Source organism: Artemia sp. Qi Xiang Cuo, chromosome 17, assembly GCF_049724085.1.
Source record: "Artemia sp. Qi Xiang Cuo chromosome 17, ASM4972408v1, whole genome shotgun sequence".
NCBI classification, from domain to species: Eukaryota; Metazoa; Arthropoda; class Branchiopoda; order Anostraca; family Artemiidae; genus Artemia; species Artemia sp. Qi Xiang Cuo.
Genome location: NC_142810.1, coordinates 720,341 through 740,078, shown reverse-complemented (window position 1 = coordinate 740,078; position 19,738 = coordinate 720,341). Strand labels below are relative to the sequence as shown.

The window sequence follows — 19,738 nt, the reverse complement described above, 5'->3', positions numbered from 1 at the left end:
GGGAAAGCCACATCGAGTCTCTGACCAATCATAGAGCACAATTGTTAGAAGAATAAGCATATTTTGACATTTTAAGATATTTACAAAAAGAAAAAAAATAAATAAAATTGAAAAATTTCGAATTTAAAAAAAGAAAGTTTGTTTTTATGAAAAAAAATATTTAATCATTAGATCAGATTCTCGGGATATAGTTTTATTTATCAAACCAAAAAAATACTTCAGTTTCAGACCTTAACCAGAAAATTGTATTTTCCATAATTTTCTTACAAAAAAAACTATAGTTTGCGGTAAAAACCCATATTAGCTCAGATTTTACGGAAATAGTTTATTTTTATAGGTTTCAGACAACACCCGCCTATGAGAGACTAAAACTCATCTCCCCCAAAATACTTTTCAGCCATTTCTTATTAAATATTTTTATTTCAAGTCATTCACATGGGTTTTTCGCTAGCAACTCGGCCCACAGTACAGCACTATAAGTACTCTAAGACATCCTGTCCCATCTCTCCAAAAATATTTTATTCAGAGATTTCTTGTTAAAATTTTTTGTAATGAATCCTAAATCTTTGGAAAACAGCCTTTATTTCTGCCAGTTTAAGTTTTGATGTTGCTCCTTACTTGCAGTTGAAGAAACTTTTTTATAATTCAATTTCTGATCGCGGGGGGGGCGGGCCACGTTTGAAGCTGTTTTTATGTAAAAATACCCTTCACCTTTTCCATGGAAAATTCCCCCCTCAAGACAATTCCATTCCTGTCGACTTTTGGAGGGTGTTTCCCCATTTTTCGATAATCAGGCAATTTTCTCAAGCTCATAGTTTTGGATTGGTAACACTAAAGTTAATGGAACCTAAATCTTTGGAAACAGCCTCTATTTCTGCCCGTTTAAGTTTTGATGTTGCTCCTTACTTTCAGTTGAAGAAACTTTTTTATAATTCAATTTCTGATCATGGGGGGCGGGCCACGGTTGAAGTTGTTTCCATGTAAAAATACCCTTCCCCTTTTCCATGGAAAACTCCCCCCTCAAGACAATTCCATTCTTGTCGACTTTTGGAGGGTGTTTCCCCATTTTCCGATAATCAGGTAATTTTCTCAAACTCTCTCAAGCTTTTTAAAATGTCTACGTCAAACGGTACAATCTTGTGCAATTCATATCAATAACAAAAACCTTGCCAAGCTTTAAAAAATGTCCACGTGTAGGTGTAATGTCAAAGGCGTGGGTTTTCCTTGCGCAATTCCATGTATTTTTTCATGTAAGTTTAGAATATATAGAATAGATACTACTAGCGGGTACGAAATAAAAAGAAGAATAAGAAAAAATAAAGGAATAAAAATAAAGAATATAGGAATAAAGAATAAAAATCATCAAAATTAAGCTATAAACATATGGAACAAAAATGTTAAAAAAGGTTTTGCTTTCCTTTGAAAGCGTAGTTGGCTTTGCCAATTATGTTCGGGTCTTGAGAAGGCGCGGGGGTCGTCAGCCATACTCATGTTGTTTTTTGTTCGTTTTCAGTTTGAATTTGTTATTTATTGTAATTTGTGTTTGCTGTGGGTTTAATTTATTTTTTGATGGTGATTTGTACGCATAGTTTTACCCTTAAAACATTATTTGAATTTATTTCTACTCATTTTTGGCTTAATGGAGCTCTTTACTCTTCTTTGACAAACTTGTTTTGCGGAAAAAGTTTTTTAAATTAATTTCTGTTTGTTTTTTATTAACATAGTCTTTTTCATGAACAAAAAAAAAAATTATTTCTATCTTTTTATCTATTAGACTCCATAGTTTTTTACTTTGAAGATTATTTGACTTAATTTCCTAATGAAGCTCTTTACTTTTCTTTAAAAACGTGTTTTATGGATAAAGTTTTTAATATGAATTTTTACAAAAAAAACTTTACGTGAATGTCATAAAGACTTTTTAAGGGGTATGTCGTTGAAAGATTACAGGTCTACTGGCCTTCATCTGCCATATTAGTCCCTTAAAGAGAGCATATCACGAGGGTAATACCCTCACTCATTTTAGCCTGGATGCTCATTGAAATGCATCCAAAGTTGAGAGTCATTGGCAGTGAAATTGCGCTGCTTAAGTAAAGAGCAATGTGAGCACAATAAAAATTCATTTATTTTTTTGATTCCTTTTTTTTTTACTAGGGCACGTGGTACAGTCGTACAGGAGTTGTCGTACAGGAGTTGTCTTACAAGGAGTTGTCTTACAAACTTCAAAGAGGGATCATTTCATTGGAAATTAAAAGGGCTAGTGCCCTTTTTGATAGTCAAAATGTATTGGAGGGCAAACAGCCCCCCCCCCCCCGTTCATCATTTCCCCAAACAAATCCAATCAAAATTGAGATAGCCATTTTGTTCAACGTAGGTGAAAAGTTCGGAAATTGTGTGTTTGAGAATGATACCCCCCCCCCCTCAAAGTCCTCAGGGCAAGGGTTGTAAGTTATGCCATGTTGGTACATAAGGATTATATAGAAAGTGTGGTCATATAAATCTTGGAGGGGGCTCAATGGACTGGTAATCAGAAGTTCTTGTGCCCTTTTTAAGAGTCAAAGTGAAAAGTGGGCAGCTACCCCCCTCCCCCTCCCGCGCCCATCATTTTCCAAAATACATGCAATCAAATTTTTTTAGATAGCTAATTTGTTCGGCGTAGTTTCCCAGTAATTATGTCTTTGAAGAATACCCCCCCCCAGATCCCTCAGGGCAAGGGTCGTAAGTTATATCCCGGGGGCATGCAAGGTTCTTATAAACTTAAATGGGGGCTCATCGGATTGGAAATTGAAAGGTGTAGTGCCCTTTTAAATAGTTGAAAGTGATTGAAGGGCAACAAACCCTCACCCATCATTTCCTCAAACACTTACATTAAGACTACTACAAATGCATAGGCTCTATGTTAGCCCCCTCCCTTTACACTGATCCACCACCTCTCCTTAATAATAGACGCATTTATAAAAAAAAGCTTATTATTCTTATTAAACGGCCATTGTGTTTCAGGAGTCGTTCTTAAAGAATTGGGATAGAAAGTCAAACTTTAGCGCAAAAAGCAAGGTTTTGAGGAATGGGGCAACCCTTTTCATATATATACTAATTTTTGTCCGTTTTTAGTTTTGATATTGCTCCTTATTTTCATTTAAAAAACTAATTTTTTAATTGAATTTCTGATCGTTTTTAAATTATACCGGGATATCCGACTCCCCCTCCATGAAAAATTCCTTCCCCCCATGAAAAATTCCTCAGTGGAAAGTTCTTTTTACGTAAAAATACCTCCCTCCAGGGAAATTCCTCCAACAGATTTCCATTCTAGCTGAAAATTTTACCCAGAAAAGACGACCTCGGATGAAAAATTTTTCTTAGCATCCTTTCGTTTGAAAAAGAGTAATCGTTTTTAAAATCATGCCGGTAATCCCCTCCTTTGTGGAAAAGTTTCCGAACAAAAGTTCGGAAACTTTTCTTTTTTTGGGGGGGGGGGCAAACAAAACTTTAAAAAACGCATCAAATCTGAAACTGATATCTACTCCCTCATGATTTCTGGGAATACTTCTGGTCTCTGCTGATTATGAAAGTAAAGAATAACATTAAACCCAAAAATAAGCAGAAATTATTCTGTACAGGAAATTAAACAAGAAAAATGGGTTTTAATTTCTATAAAGCTGTGAATACAAACACTTAATTAAACAAAAATACTCCGAATATTTGGCCCCACATCCGGGAGCCTGTCTCAACGGAAAAATTAAAAAAAAAATTTCTTACATCAACATAAATTGTGATTGTGAGATCTATTTAGGGGTTATGGGCCGGGGGTTAGCTGACCTTTATTGTTTTAGTTTAAATATAAATATATTTTCATTTTTTGATAGATTTCCATTTATATACTGTGAGAAGGCTGGTTCCAATCAATATAAACATTCGATTTTGTTTGTACGCCAGTGAATGGAATTGTTTATTTAATATGTGAGTTTTCTTTTCCTATTTATTTATATTTTTTCTTTTGTTTGTTTAGTATGTTTTTTATGTTGATGTAAGAAATTTTTTTTGTTTTTTTTTCCGTTGAGAAAGGCTCCCGGATGTGGGGCCGAAATATTCGGAGTATTTTTGTTTAATTAAGTGTTTGTATTCACTGCTTTATAGAAATTAAAACCCGTTTCTCTTGTTTAATTTTTTTGTAAATGGAAAAGCAGTGTGGTCTAAGAAATTATTTACGTCTAGCCTACGGGTTGCAAAAGACCAATTCAATTTTATTATTTTTGATTCTAGCCAAAAAACATGCCAGTATGATTACGCAACAAAAGTTTTGAGAAAAGTACAAAATAGATAAAATAATTCCAAAATCGTTCTGTTTTAATTATCATTTAAATACATATAATGAAGAAAAGCACACGAGAAAGGTAAATTTACTAAACTTAAACCATGTGCTGAAAGATAAACATTTCCAGAGATCACAAGTTGTAAAAGATATAGATTTTTTAAAACATAGCCTTGATGATTTTCTTAATACAAATGATTTCCATCAAATTATATCAATCTTCAAAAATTCTTTTGAACACGTTTTAAGATTATTTAGGGAAAGATTAAAGCACAAATTTTTGCAATTAAAAAGAGAACATGAAAAACAAAAGCTATCAATGTATAAGCCTAATTATTTCCCAGGCCCTGGGGTGATTAATTTAAGCAAAAAGGAGTTAACCAAAGAACAAAAGGAAATCCTTGAAAGAGGTATAAAATTTAGACTAAATCCTAAAAATGTACCGATAGAGGAAATTATTTCAAAGATTGAAACAGGGATTCATAAGTTTCCAACAGATATAAATAATGTAGATGAGTTAAAACTAGGGGTAATGAATATTTTAACAAATTATGGTATTTATCAATAAAACTTTAGGAACAAAAATATTAAAGATTTAAAAGATTTAAAAAAAAGATGATTCTCTAATAATAACGAAAGCGGATAAGAGCAATACAGTAGTAATCCTAGAAAAAGATGATTATGATAGTAAAATAGAAACAATTCTAAGTGATACTTCACGTATATAAAAAACTTAACTCAGACCCAACTGAATTGTATGCTAAAAGATTAAGAAAAGATTTAGAAGACCTTAAAACAAATGGAAGTATCACACCCCAGATGTATTAAAAGTTTTTTCCAAGGGGATCAGTTAGCCCAAGAATATATGGTTTGCCAAAAATATATAAAACAGGTATCCCTTTAAGACCTATTGTTTCAACAACCAATTCACCAACGGTAAAAATTGAGAAATGGGCAGCAATGACACTTAAACCTTTAATATATCTTCAAGATTCGTATATAAAAAACTCGGAATTTTTAAAAGATAAACTTATAAGTGTAGAAATATCAGAAGATTCTAGATTGTTCAGTTTTGATACAAAATCCATGTATGCGTATATTCCTTTTGATAAATCGTTTAGTATTTTATCCAAAAAACTTGAGGAACGAAAAAATGAGATAGAAGAATTATCTTCGGGAATTGAACTGGAAACTATATTAAATTTAGTTAAAACAACTAGCAGGTATACTAATCACTTCACGTATAGAGACAATTTTTACCATCAAATTAGGGGATTGGCAGTGGGAGAGCCTTTAAGTCCGTTGTTAGCAAATATTTATGTAGAGTATGTAGAAAATTTAGCTATAGAAACATATTTTTTAAAACCTAAATTTTGGGGCAGATATATGGATGATATTTTAGTTATTTGGAATTACGGGGAATCGCAAATTGAAGGTTTTTGGAACAGTTAAATAATCTGGGAGGAGAACTAATTTTTATAATTGAAAAGGAAAGAGAGAATAACTTACCTTTTCTAGATATTTTGATTCATAGAAATAATAACGAAATAGCGTTTTCGATTTACCGTAAACCGACTAATAGCAACCGTTACTTGTCTTTCGCATCAAATCATCCGATCCAGGTAAAAAGGGGAGTTGTTATTTCTATAGTTGATAGGGTATTAAAATTAGCATCACCAGAATACATAGCAATGAACTAATTTTTATTAAGGATATTCTAGTAGGTAATGGCTATCCGGAAAATATGATTTCTCAAATAATTGAAAAAAGGAAAAAAAAAGCTGATAGAACTAAAAATATTAGAAGAAGATGGGTCAAATCAAGAGACAAATTACATAACTTTGCCTTTAATCCCAATATTGTCACAAAAATTAAGAAGAGAATTAAAAAAACATAATATAAATGCAGCATTTAAATCAGGACAAACTATAAGCTCGTTGTTAAATAAAGGGAAAGACAAGGTACGGAGAAATTTGCAAAAGGAAGTATACAAAATTCCATACTCTTGTGGTAAATTGTATGTGGGAAGAACACACCAGATTTTAGAAAATAGGCTACAACACAATAATGCCACAGATTGCGCTCTAAAACAAAACAAAACACCGGAAACGTTGGAGTCAGCTGTTGTAGAACATCTTTATTATTTTCCTCATCACAGTATTTTATTTGATCAAACAAAAATAGTAGATACGTCTGTAGGACTTTTACAAAGCTTCGGAGAAATTATAGAAATAAAAAAAGACAATCTATGGGGGTATTAGTATCAATAGAGACGAAGGGGATTTTAGAATCAATTCGATTTATAATAGTTTAATTAAAAGCAGGTAAAGTTTTCAACCAGTACTAATTTTAATAATAGTTCGGATACGAAAGATGACCTTGTGGAAAAAGGTCAGACTGGGTTAAATGCTGGGAAAGGTAAACGAACTGCAGCTAAGCTTGCAAGCAAACGAATCTGTTCAATTTATAATTCAAACATTGGGTGATGAACTTGTGAGATCTATTTAGGGGTTATGGGCCGGGGGTTAGCTGACCTTTAGTGTTTTAGTTTAAGTATAAATATATTTTCATTTTTTGATAGATTTCCATTTATGTACTGTGAGAAGGCGTGTTCCAATCAATATAAACATTCGATTTTGTTTTTACGCCAGTCAATGGAATTGTTTATTTAATATGAGAGTTTTCTTTTCCTATTTATTTATATTTTTTATTTTGTTTGTTTAGTATGTTTTTTATGTTGATGTAAGAATTTTTTTTTTGTTTTTTTTCCGTTGAGAAAGGCTCCCGGACGTGGGGCCGAAATATTCGGAGTATTTTTGTTTAATTAGGTGTTTGTATTCACTGCTTTATAGAAATTAAAACCCGTTTTTCTTGTTTATTTTTTTTTGTAAATGGAAAAGCAGTGTGGTCTAAGAAATTATTCTGTACAGGAGGGGTCTGCCCCTTCCTCATCCACACCTCCAACTCAAGGTCACAGAAACTTCAGAGTGTGTTTATTATATCAGAAATTGAGATATTCTAGTTCCCTTTTTTTAAAGTCCAGAGGATTTGGAGACCAACCAGCTGCCTGGGGGTAGAATTTTCCAGAGGGGGGGGGGTGTTTTCCGCCGTGAGTTTTTCCGGGGGTATTTTTCCGGGGGGTAATTTCTGGGGAGTGTTTTCTGCTGGGGGGAATCATTTGGAGTGATAATGTTAAATCTTTTTATCTTTATATAACATCAAAAAAAAAAAAAAAAAAAAAAAATTCAACTTGTAGTAAGGAGCAACATTACAACTTACAACGGACAGAAACTATTACGTATTTGAGAGGTTTGCCCCTTCCTCAAAACCTCGCTTCTCACGCTAAAGTTTTTGGTAACTTAAAAAAGCTTTTTATTGTTCTAATTAAAAGACCCGTGTGTTTCAGGAGTCGTTATTAAAGAATTGGGACAACACTCGAACTTTAGCGTAGAGAGCAAGATGTTGAGGAGGGGGCAACCCCCCTTGGTTTTAGGTTGTAGTGGGGCTCCTTACTTTGAGTTGAAAAACATTTTTTTTTTAAATTTCTAATCGTTTTTTAAATAATGCCGGGAAATTGGCTCCCAAAAAAAAACTCTTACCAGCGTTTATCAAGGTCTACTACGGAATAAGTTTGTCGTTCTTGTAGTCTATTTGGCTATGTAAACGAAAGGCTTAGAAAAAAACAACAATAAACAGCAAAGACTAAACAACAATAAACAGGAATGACGAAACACCTCAGCGCCAAACACCATGAGACAAGGTAGGTTCTAACTTAATATGTTCAGAGAAAAGCTTTTATCTTATTTTTCAAATATATAGAAATTGCACATCATCAAAATGTAGGAACTAGATTTTTAATCATTACAGTTAACTGTTATTCTTCTTCATTAAGTTCTTCTTCTTGAAACTTTGAATTGTTGCACGAGCTTCCCTTACAGGTCCGGCAGGCTATAGTGCACTTAAGTCCGTTTTTCTTACAGGTACACTTTTCACTATCACAGCCGTCAATACGACACGAGCATTTGATAATTTTCAGCAGCTGAGACGGAGCGGCAGGGAGATCTGTTTTTATTGGTGCAAAAACTTCGTTATCCTGCAGTTTCCATCCCAGGCGTAAAGGGTCTACTGGGTTCCCGAGCCAGATTTGAACTTGGCAGTAGACACGTAGCGAGTGGTACTTCGCTGCTGCCTGAGTCGGTGGCAGTTCTTGTGGATGCACGAAAGTGGTGGCAGTGCTCACTTTTCTGTGAAAGATTAGCTTTCTGGCAGTGTCCAGGTTCGAAACATCAGGGCAACCGTACAGTATCAGCAATGCTTGCTCTTCTGCTGCCACAATATCGTCAAGCGATGCGAGCTTGTCGCCAAATATAGCAGCGCTGTCCCTGAAACTCTTGTTGGAAAGTAGCAGCTGAACGGCTTTGCCCTTTCCTATTCCGTAAAGGTGAGACGCTGTGTCACAACCCAGCACGGCATGACAGAACGGTATCCGATTGCTGACATCTGTTCCTAGCTTCTGCTTCATCTCACTAATATCCCAAGCTTAACTAGTACCGTGAAACTTCGCTTCAGGTTAGAAATATAAACGCCCGGAACGCGAATCTGATCGACTGATCAGAAGAACCAAGATGTCAGTATCATCAGCAACCATGATTGTGTCTGTAAGACTAGCAGCTTCTACGGCTTTTTCTACAATCAGAACGTCGGCGTCTCCTTCCGAGTGGAAAATTCGGAAACCTACGGCTTCCAAATGGTTGCCGAGCAGCTTCAGGAAACGTCCTTTGTTTGTCTTACATGAAAGAAACTCTTCTTTCTTCATGCAGAGGGTCATCTCTTCGGTGAAAAAGACCTGGCGGCCAACCATCCTTGCTCGACGTAAATGGGTAGCGACGTAATTGCTGGACCACCTTCATATCCGTCAAACACAACGATCGCACTAGGGTACCTTGCTTGTACGTAATGGACGTATGAAGCAAAGATGACCTTGAAGGTTGACCCTACCTTCCATGGAACTCGATGTCGAAGAGAACCACCATCCAAGACGATCTTACACGCAGAAGCAGGTCTTGAGGGTGACTGAGTCTCAATCCCGCAAGCCTGAAAGATCGCTTTTGCAAGCTCTGGCTTATTTGCTTTTCTCAAAAGGCCATCACTTTCAAAAAGAGAAGGAGGAATCGTACAAAGTTCGTACTTGAAGTATTCTTGTCGGAGGTCAGTTCGTTGGGCTACTATTATAAACCACTGGAAAAGGAGCGCCGGATCTATGTGCGCTACCACAGAGAACCCCGCCTTTTTGGCATTCATTAGGGTCACTTGGTCTTTTTTCATGAAGACTTGCTCCTTCAAGGTTTTTCCCGTCATCTTACTTAGAATCAACTTTCCAGCCACATCGGCCTCGTCAACATTAACATCTTGGGAAGAAGTTATGCCGTTGGCAATGTTTCTAAGCTGATTGTCACCTCTGAACGGAGAAGATTCTCCAAAGTATCCGACAAGCTTCTGGGTATCGTCGAAGTCACGCTCCTTTCTACTGGAACTCATGCCGCGGTGCTGCTCACTTGTCGAGTAACCAATTTTTGTCAAATTTTGCATCAAGAGGTGGATCTCCAGGCATGCTGGTCTTGACAGAACCCAAATGGCTCTCTGCTATTCTGTCATCCCACCTCCAGTTGTAAGACCGCCCGATGTTTTCAGACTTCTCATATACTCCTGCTCGATGACAAGATCTGCCGAGAGCCCAGCCCAGCGTCGCTCTGATCTTCTAATGGTGTGACCTCCCTGTTCAAATGCTTCGAAGATTGGTGGGTGACTAGTTTGAAGCTTAGCCATCTCTTGCTGGTATATCCAGACCGACTTGACATAGAGGTTACGTCCAGATGCTGCTAGAAACGGAAGCATCTCTACTGCAGATTGTAGGTGCAAATCCCACTGGCCTAGTCTCTCGGCACGTATGAACTTAAGCAGTATCCCAACCATGTCAAGATACTGAAACCAGAGCTTCGCAGTTCTCTGAGTCAGCAGGTCTTGGCGTCTCTGCTTGAGAAAGTTTTCAAGTTGCTTGAGCTGGGGATCATGACTGAGATCTTTGGGTAGGAGATATCCATCCAGTACGTTAGCGAAGACAGTAGACATGTCTAGAGACGTCAACGTCGCTTGTCTTCTTCGAGGAGATGAGTATATATGGCCGAGCTCACGAGAATGTGAGCTCGAACAGCTCTAGAAATCGCTTTTCCAGAAAGAATATGCGGCACTGCACCAGTCGCGTATACCAATTCCAGAACCTCTTTCAGACCAGAACCTTGCATGAGGTGTCCTATGCATCCGACAAAACTCATCATCAAATGAAAACCGCCTAACTTGAGAACAATACTACTCAGCTCATTCGTCGTGTCGGACTTGAGGATCTTCATAGGCTTCCACCAAAGCGGCTGGTCAAATGTGAGAACGGGTGTGAATCCATAGGTTCTGCCTTGCGAAGCTACAAAGCGCAAGGTTGAGTAAAGGCAGGATTCGTTGCTAGACGGGAGGTCAATCATGGGCAAAAACAAGACGCTTGCCTTGCTGCGAAGTTTTCCCGTTTCATGATGTATTTGGTTAGAGAAAACTGACTGCATGAATCCATTCCAGCTCGGCATTGGGACATTCAGGAACCCGGTAGCTAACCAGAGCTGATCGAGTGAGGCGTACGGGTCGTTGAAATTTTTTGCCAGGGATCTTCTCATATTGCACCTTTGAAAGCTCTGTCTCACTTAAGCGGTAAGGGTAGATGGGAATTTTTCCTTTTTGGGCTACTTCATCTAATGAAACTTCAACTCTCGGAATGGGCGATCGGCTGTTAATGAGAGGAGGCGTGACTGTTGCTAGCAGAGCCATCCCATGGAAAGTGTTTCTTCCGTCCATCGTGCAAACATCGTGATATGCATTATCAGCTACATGTTGCACAGCATGTGCGGAGGTAACTCCTGCAAGGCTAGATTCATCATGGACTGATGCACAGCGTTTAAATTTCTGGACTTCAGCATAGGAGGAGCAGAATCCATGGCTGTGTAAAGTGTCAATAAGAAATATGGACTTGAAATGGTGATCCAGTTGCACTGCTAAGCCTAGTTGCAGTGGACGAATGAGGGCACGCGGGCGAGCTGTTTGAACGATGGAATTGCCAATGGCAAGCACTTTGAAGGAAATATCGGTTCCAACGAATATTTTATCTAAGAACACCATTAGGCTATCAGGTAGAAAGCCTACCAGCTGTTCTCCAGAAGAAATCTGCTTTGCGGTCATATATGATTCGTTCTGTGCTGGCAGTCCTTTGATATCACTTTTGATAATCTTTGCTGTTGCTCTAATAAGCTTGATTTTCTCACTCTCTTCGTTATTGGTTTTGTCCAAGTAATAAAAATTCTGGAGTATCGCTGATACTTTTTCTTTTAGTGTCACCCCGTCAGCCTTACCTTCAATAGTTGCAAATACTAGCTGGTCACTGAAATTTTCCAAAAGATTGATCTTCAAGTATTTGTTAGAGTACGGTTTACGATCCGTCTCAGTCAAAAGCTCTCCTATTTTAACATCAAGTTCACTGGCTGTATACTGTTCTTCGTCATTTTCTTCGAAAAAAGTAGCCAGCTTCAAAAATGCCTGATATCTTTCATCGTGACCTGGCCTCCCCCTTTTTGGACGTTTTTTTTATCTGGCTCAGTATCTTCGATTATTCCAAAAAGTTCTTGCGTCGCAAATCTGGCTGGAAGGCTCTTATTTAATCGAAACATAGAAGAACAGGTTGCGTGATAAATGGCGTCAACTGCGTTCAGGTCTGACACTGCACATATTCGGCGGAAAACGTTATTTGACCAATCATCATCACGGCTTTTGCACACTGCCTTTATGCTCTCTTCAAAGTCTTTAGTCCGAACCTTATACCACTCGTGTCCTTTTCTGTGGGTAGTGTTGAGATTTATCCTTGTAGTGCAGAAAAAGCAACACTCTTGGAAGTTGAAACTTGGAGTCCGTGATCGGAGTACCACTTTTTCTGCTTCCGTCTTTTCTCGCAAGGTTCGTCGTCTCTCATTCTCAATTTTCGACAGGTGTATTTTATTTGTGAAAGTCTTTCTGCAAGTAACATGGACTTGGTTCCCTGCCTCGACAGAGATGCTGGTACCTCTCGTTTTGCTAGCTTCATTGATCGCCGTAGCTCCTTTTTCTGCCAGTACCGACGATTCTGAGGTGTCTATTGAACGTTCACAAAGGGGACATAAAACTGCGGAGAACTGGGAATAAGTGAGCTGTCGGTGAATGTTACAACTAAAACCCTGATTCTGAACCGAAAAATCTGTAGCTAAACCCTCCCCAGTTCAGATAGGTTACTAAAATAAATGTACTGTCAATCTTATTGAGGGCCGGCGTCGAGTATCATGGGTAGTTTAAGGATTTTTGACCAGGGAAATCTGACAGTCACATCCGCAACAGGGACCAGTGATCGTTAATAGTACTCTTGCTTCCACTAGAGAAATAGCTTTTTCGTTCCACCTAGCGGCGTTAACCTTGCTGCATTCTAGTGACTTGTTTGCTGTACTAACATTGTCTTCAGACAGATGGTGCTGATAAAATATTTGTCAGAAAAGAGAGGTAGGACAGGCGTAGAGTCTTCTTTCCTTTCTATATTTCCTTCCTCCGATTCCTTTTCGCTTCCTAGTAGTTACGTTACAAAAGCATCGGCAAGAAAAACAAACAAAAACGCACATGTGTTAAATCTCTGCTCGGACTCCAAAATACTTTCCATCTGAGGAGTTTTTTTGCAGATAGGTGGCTCTACAAGGCTCAGCAGACTGAAGCAACTTTGAAAAGAGTTTAAGATCAAGGCTTGGTGTAACAGAAAGTGAATATCAGAAGGGACTTTCCAGCTGGTTGAAAATGTCGTCACCAATAAAGCTCGGTAGGAAAAGAAATGGATTCGGATCGCCGGTAGGCTATTTGTTCAGATGGGGAAAAATTAACCGAAAATTCGCACTACTATTAGAAAAATACCCCGTGATCGTGTGTCGCTTTTTTTTTTTTTTTTTTTTTTTTTTTTTACTTCATACAAAAATAAAAACAAAACATAAAAAAGAATTAAATAATTAAACGTGATGTTTCTGTCTAATAAAAGAGCACAAAAACAATCGTTTCTTAAAAGGGAAACCATCCATAAACAACTTTTCTTTTCACGGTTCCTCATTCTCGGATTCTGGAAATATCTAAAAAATAGGCGCAAAAAACGTGAAAAAAAGGGAATTTCGCAACGGGATGGAGATTTAGATTTTTGATATGTTGTAGAGCTCTCTTTTCTGAACACAGTGGTGCAAAAATAATTTCTGTACCAATTTTTTCCTGGTTCGACCATTTTTTTCCGTATCTTTCCCCTACTATCATCATTGTTCTCAGACCACTGATCAGAGCAGAATGATGAAAGACGTTTGCATAAAAACGACAAAATATGTAAGATCTTAGCACATTGATGAGTGAAAAAAACAGGCCTAAACATGCATCCGTGATCTTCCTTCTGGCACAAAATGCAAAATTCCATATTTTTGCTCATAGGAGCTTGCAACCACTAAAGTAGGGATTTATGAAAGGATGAATTTGATCATGTTATTTTAAGTAAGATTCTTTAAATTTTAGGGGGTGCTTTCCCCACGCATTATTTTTCATACTCACATCAAATCCGCGTTGATAAACTGGTATGAAATTTCTTTCAAAATATTACTAGTTAACAGAGCTTTGGCACAAATCTTGCGGTATTTTCTTTTAAATTTTATCAGTGAACTGAATAGTTTCAAGTGCCATGGACAGTGAAATGAAATCTGATTTTGAATTGGTTAAGTGGAAACTATCATAGGAAGTGCAATAGCGCTGCATAAGTAAAGAACGATGTTGGTACACTATATTATTTATTATTTTATTTTTTCCTAGACCAGTACACTTCGTATCAAAGGAGTTGTCGCAGAAACTTCGAAAAGGGTCGATTGGAAATTGGAATGGCTGGTGCCCTTTTTAATAGTTGGAAGTGACTGGAAGGCAACTAACATCCCTTCCACACCCACTATTTCCCCAAACACATCCTATCAAAATTTTGAGATAGTCATTTTGTTCAACATAGTTCAAAGTACTGGATACTAGGTCTTTGAGGATGACACCCCCCCCCCCCAACCCTCAGGGCGATAGTTGTAAGTTATGCCCTGGGGGGATATAAGGTCTTTATTGAAAGCGGGTCGTAGAAGCTTCAAAAAGGGCTCATTCGATAGGAAATGGAAATGGATAGTGCCCTTTTTAATAGTCGAAAGGAATTGGAGGGCAACTAACGCCCCTCTCACGCCCACCATTTCCCCAAACACATCCAATCAACATTTTCAGATAGACATTTTGGTCAACGCAGTTCAAAGTTCTGGAAATTATGTCTTTGAGCTGGACACTCCCTTCACAGTCTTCTGAGCAAGGGTAATAAGTTATGCCCTGGGAGCATAAAGGTTTTTATTGAAAGATTTGTCGTAGAAACTTGAAAAAGGGCTCATTCGATTTGAAATTCAAAGGTCTAGTGCCCTTTTAAATAGTCGAAAGTGCTTGGAGGGCAACTAACCCCCCTCTCACGCCCACCTTTTACCCAAACACATCCAATCAAAATTTTTAGATGCCATTTTGTGCAACGTAGTTGAAAGTCTTGGAAATTAGGTCTTTTAGGATGCCAACCCCCCACAGTCCTCTGGGTAAGAATTGTAAGTCATGCCCTGGGGGCGCATAAGGTTTTTATAGAAAGCGTTGTCATAGAAACTTCAAAAAGGGCTCTTTTGATTGGAAATTGAAATGGCTAGTGCCCTTTTTAATTGTAAAAAGTAATTGGAGGGCAACTAACACCCCTCTCACGCCCATCATTTTCCCAAATACATCCAATTGAAATTTTGAGATAGACATTTTGTTCATCGCAGTTGAAAGTTCTGGAAATTATAGCTTTGAGCAGGACACTCACCCCACAGTCTTCAGAGCAAGGGTAATAAGTTACACCCTTGGAGCATATAGGGTTTTTATTGAAAGCTTTGTCGTAGAAACTTGAAAAAAGGCTCATTCGATTGGAAATTCAAAGGTCTAGTACCCTTTTTAATAGCGAAAGTTATTGGAGGGCAACTAACCCCCCTCTCACGGCCACCTTTTACCCAAAACATCCAATCAAAATTTTTAGATGCCATTTTGTTCAACGTACTTGAAAGTTTTGAAAATTAGGTCTTTTAGGATGACAACCCCCCCGCCCCTTAGCCCTCAGGGCAAGGATTGTAAGTTATGGCCTGGGGGCATATAATGTTTTTATAGAAAGTGTTGTCGTAAAACTTCAAAAAGGGCTTATTCGATTGGAAATTGAAAGGGCTAGTGCCCTTTTTAATAGTTAAAAGTAATTGGGGGACAACTAATCCCCTTTTCACGCTCACTATTTCCCCAAACACGTACAATCAAAATTTTGAGATAGCCATTTTTTCAACGTAGTTGAAAGTTCAGAAAATTAGGTCTTTGAGGATGACAACCCCCCAAAACCCTCAGGATAAGGGTTGTAAGTTATTCCCTGGGGGATTATAAGGTTTTTTATAGAAAGTATTTTTGTAGAAACTTCAAAAAGGGTTCATTCGATTGGAAAAACTCTTTTAAATGTTTTCACTTTTATAACTTTAAGAAAGCAAAAATTAATTAAGATTTTAAGAAATAAATATCAGCATTTGTATATTAACCTGAGAATTCACATTTTTTTCAGTAAATTCATTTGAATTTTTTTTTCAGTAAAGTAAAAATTATATTCCGGCTTTTAGAAAGCATAGGGCTTAGAACCCTGCTCAGATTAATTTCTGCTCGTTTTGAGCTTGACTTATTTTAATTTCTGTTTGTTTTGGGTTTCATTTATTTATTGACACTGATTTGTGGTAGTTGTATGCTTGGTAGATTATTTGATTCTATTTTTGTTCATTTTTGGTTTAATGCTCTCTACTTTTTTTTTGAAAAACTCAATTTGTGCAAAAAGTTTTTTTGATTAATCCAAAAAAGCTAGAAAGAAATTCAGGATTCAATTTTTAATGTAATAGACCTGCGTAGACCAGGGGCTAACCCGGTTATATAATGATTTTTTCTCCTTTTTTTTTGGGGGGGGGGGACTGCAGTTATGCAGTCATTGGTAGTTGCGGCTGTAAATTTAAGAAAAGGGAACTGGGTGAGAAATAAGCAAAACCTAAAAGGACGTGGTTCCAAACAGCTTAAACAATGCCGCTTTCCTTTGAGGGTGTTTTTCTCTTTGGGAATCATTCCTAGAAATTAGTGGAGGGGGGATAAAATGTATTTTTCGATGCCTGAGGTGAGGGTGGGGGGTAAATTTGTCATTTTCGAAACATTTTTTTTAATGAAAATACAAAAAGGCATTAAATAAAAATACCCCAAAAAGGTTTTTTCAACAACTTGAGGGTTGGGGGGGGGGGACAAAATGTTCAGGGGGTACATGCCCCCTGCTACCTCCAAATGATGTCACTGAATAAACATATTGTTGATTTTTTAATTTTATCGGACAAAGAGTATTGTCAATTTGGCTACATTTAAAAAATTTATTCTGTTTGTGGTAATTTGATAAAAAAAACAAGTTTTTTCAACTGAAAGTAAGGAGCGACATTGAAACTTTAAACGAACAGAAATTATTACGTGGGCTATATGAGGGGGTTCACTCCCTTTTCAATACCTCGCTCTTTATGCTAAAGTTCGAATTATGTTCCAATTGTTTAAGAATTACTCCTGAATCACAAAGGCCGTTTAATAAGAATAGATAGCTCTTTTGAAAGTACTAAAAAAACTTTAGCGTAAAGAGCGAGGTATTGACTAGGGGGTGACCCCCTCATATAACTAATAATTTCTGTTTGTTTGAGTTTTAATGTTGCTCCTTACTTTCAGTTGAAAAAACTTGTTTTTTTATTTAATGTTTGATCGTTTCTTAAACAATGCTGGGAAATCTGGCGCCTCCTTAATAGAAATGTCCCTTCACCCATGAAAACATCCTCCATGGAAAGATCTTCAGTAGTATCTATATACACAGTCTGAACCCTACAAAACCTACCAGACAGCTTTCTTGGCCAACCAGACAGGTTTCTGGGCCAACCAGACAGGTTTCTGGACTAATAGGTGTATGGAAATACTGTGGGTACACCATATACGGCAACCTAAATGGAATTTGAGGGTCGATAAAGTGAAATTATGTCACTATTCTAGTTTTTCTAAACCAGTAGTGCTGTTTTCAACCATACATTCACGCCTACAAGAAACCGGTACATTAAGTTACCAAGGACAGTCACACCTTAAGTGGACAAGCATGTTTTGAAACTAGTCAAGGCCTTATAAGATAATTAGAGTGGTTTTTTTTATTGATATGAATTGCACAAGAATGAGTCGTTTTACGTAGAAATTTTAAAAAGCGATATTTAGCTATAAAGTGGGCAAGCATGTTTATATACACCTTTTCAAAGAGAGTGAGTATCTTCTCACATGGCCTTCCAATGTTATTCTATGGGACCTCTACACGTGGTTGATTGCCTTAACTCGAGAGTATTTTGTTATTAAAAAGAATTGGATGTTACAATCAGAATTGTTTGATTGACATTTGCAAAAAGGGGTAAGGGATTCTCGAAATGGACTATACGAACGATCTTATTTGAATAATAGGGAAAAAGAGCTAGATAACATTAGCGAATTGAAGATGGAGAAAAAAAAAAGAAAAAAAGGGTTAAAGTGATTAGCAGTTAAGGTAACCCTGAAGAGCATGTTAATTCATACCTTATTTATTATAAATTTGGAACAATATCAATCTTTGGAAACGGTTAACGATGATAAAATGGTCTTATGAGTTGACCTAGCTTCAGCAGAAGCTTAGGATAGTAGCGGTGACAATTGAGAGATAAGGACCAATTGCCCCCTATTTTTGAAAAAATACCTTTTTGTGGCATTTATACTTTTAAAAATTACAAAGTTCAATATTCGAAGCTATCTTCAGCACGAGCTTAGGACAAAAGCGGTGACAATTGAGAGATAGAGATTAATTGCCCCCCAGTTTTTGAAAAATACCTTTTTGTGATATTTTACTTTTAAAAAGTTCAATATTCGAAGCTAGCTTCAGCAGGAGCTTAGGACAAAAGCGGTGACAATTGAGAGATAGAGATTAATTGCCCCCCAGTTTTTGAAAAATACCTTTTTGTGATATTTTACTTTTAAAAAGTTCAATATTCAAAGCTAGCTTCACCAGGAGCTTAGGATAGTAGCGGTGACAATTGAGAGATAATGAGCAATAGCCCCCTAGTTTTTGAAAAATACCTTTATGTGCCATTTATACTTTAAAAAAATACAAAGTTCAATATTCGAAGCTATCTTTAGCAGGAGCTTAGGACAAAAGCGGTGACAATTGAGAGATAGAGATTAATTGCCCTCCTAGTTTTTGAAAAATACCTTTTTGTGATATTTTACTTTTAAAAAGTTCAATATTCGAAGCTAGCTTCAGCAGGAGTTTTAGGATGGCAGCAGTGACAATTGAGAGATAGAGATTAATTGCCCCCTAGTTTTTGAAAAATACCTTTTTTGTGATATTTTACTTTTAAAAAGTTCAATATTCGAAGCTAGCTTCAGCAGCACCTTAGGACGGCAGCGGTGACAATTGAGAGACAGAGATTAATTGCCCCCTAGTTTTTTAAAAATACCTTTTTGTGATATTTTACTTTTAAAAAGTTCAATATTCGAAGCTATCTTCAGCAGGAGCTTAGGACTAAAGCGGTGACAATTGAGAGGTAGAGATTAATTGCCCCCCAGTTTTTGAAAAATATCCTTTTTGTGATATTTTACTTTTAAAAAGTTCAATATTCGAAGCTAGCTGCAACAGGAGCTTAGGATGGCAGCGTTGTCAATTGGGATATTGAGACTAATAGTTCCCTATTTTTTGAAAAAATACCTTTTTTGTGATATTTTACTTTAAAAAAGAAAAATAGATGCAGCTAGCTACAGCAAGACATTAGGACAGTAGCGGTGACAATTGAGAGATAGAGATTATTTGCCCTCCAGTTTTTGAGAATTATATTTTTGTGATATTTTACTTTTAAAAACTTCAATATTAAAATATATCTACAGCAGGAACTTAGGATGGCAGCTCTGAAAATAGAGAGATATAGATTAATTGCCCCCTAGTTTTTGAAAAAATACTTTTTTATGGTATTTTAATTTTAAAAAAGTTCAATATTCGAAGCTAGATACAGGAGGAGCTTAGGATGGAAGCGTTGTCAATTGAGAGATAGAGATTACTTGCCCCGTAGTTTTTGAAAAATACCTTTTTGGGACATTTTACTTTTAAAAATTTCATTATTCGAAGCTAGCTACAGTAGGAGCTTATGACGGAAACGGTGACAATTG

The 19,738-nt window shown here is 37.0% G+C and overlaps 2 protein-coding genes across 3 annotated transcripts in view; one reads left to right on the top strand and one right to left on the bottom strand.

The window, feature by feature from the left end:
* LOC148941764 (nitrilase and fragile histidine triad fusion protein NitFhit-like) overlaps positions 1 to 19,738 on the top strand; it is a 210,019-nt gene that overhangs the window by 26,728 nt on the left and 163,553 nt on the right. Inside the window, exon 2 of one of the 2 annotated variants that reach the window (XM_089103064.1) lies at positions 3,861 to 3,954. The exons of the other annotated variant lie outside the window; for it this stretch is intronic. The gene's annotated coding sequence lies outside the window, so the exon portion shown is untranslated. The remainder of the gene's footprint in view (positions 1 to 3,860; positions 3,955 to 19,738) is intronic. 2 annotated transcript variants of the gene reach the window in all.
* LOC148941765 (protein tyrosine phosphatase domain-containing protein 1-like) overlaps positions 1 to 19,738 on the bottom strand; it is a 176,572-nt gene that overhangs the window by 82,206 nt on the left and 74,628 nt on the right. The gene's annotated exons all lie outside the window — the stretch shown is intronic.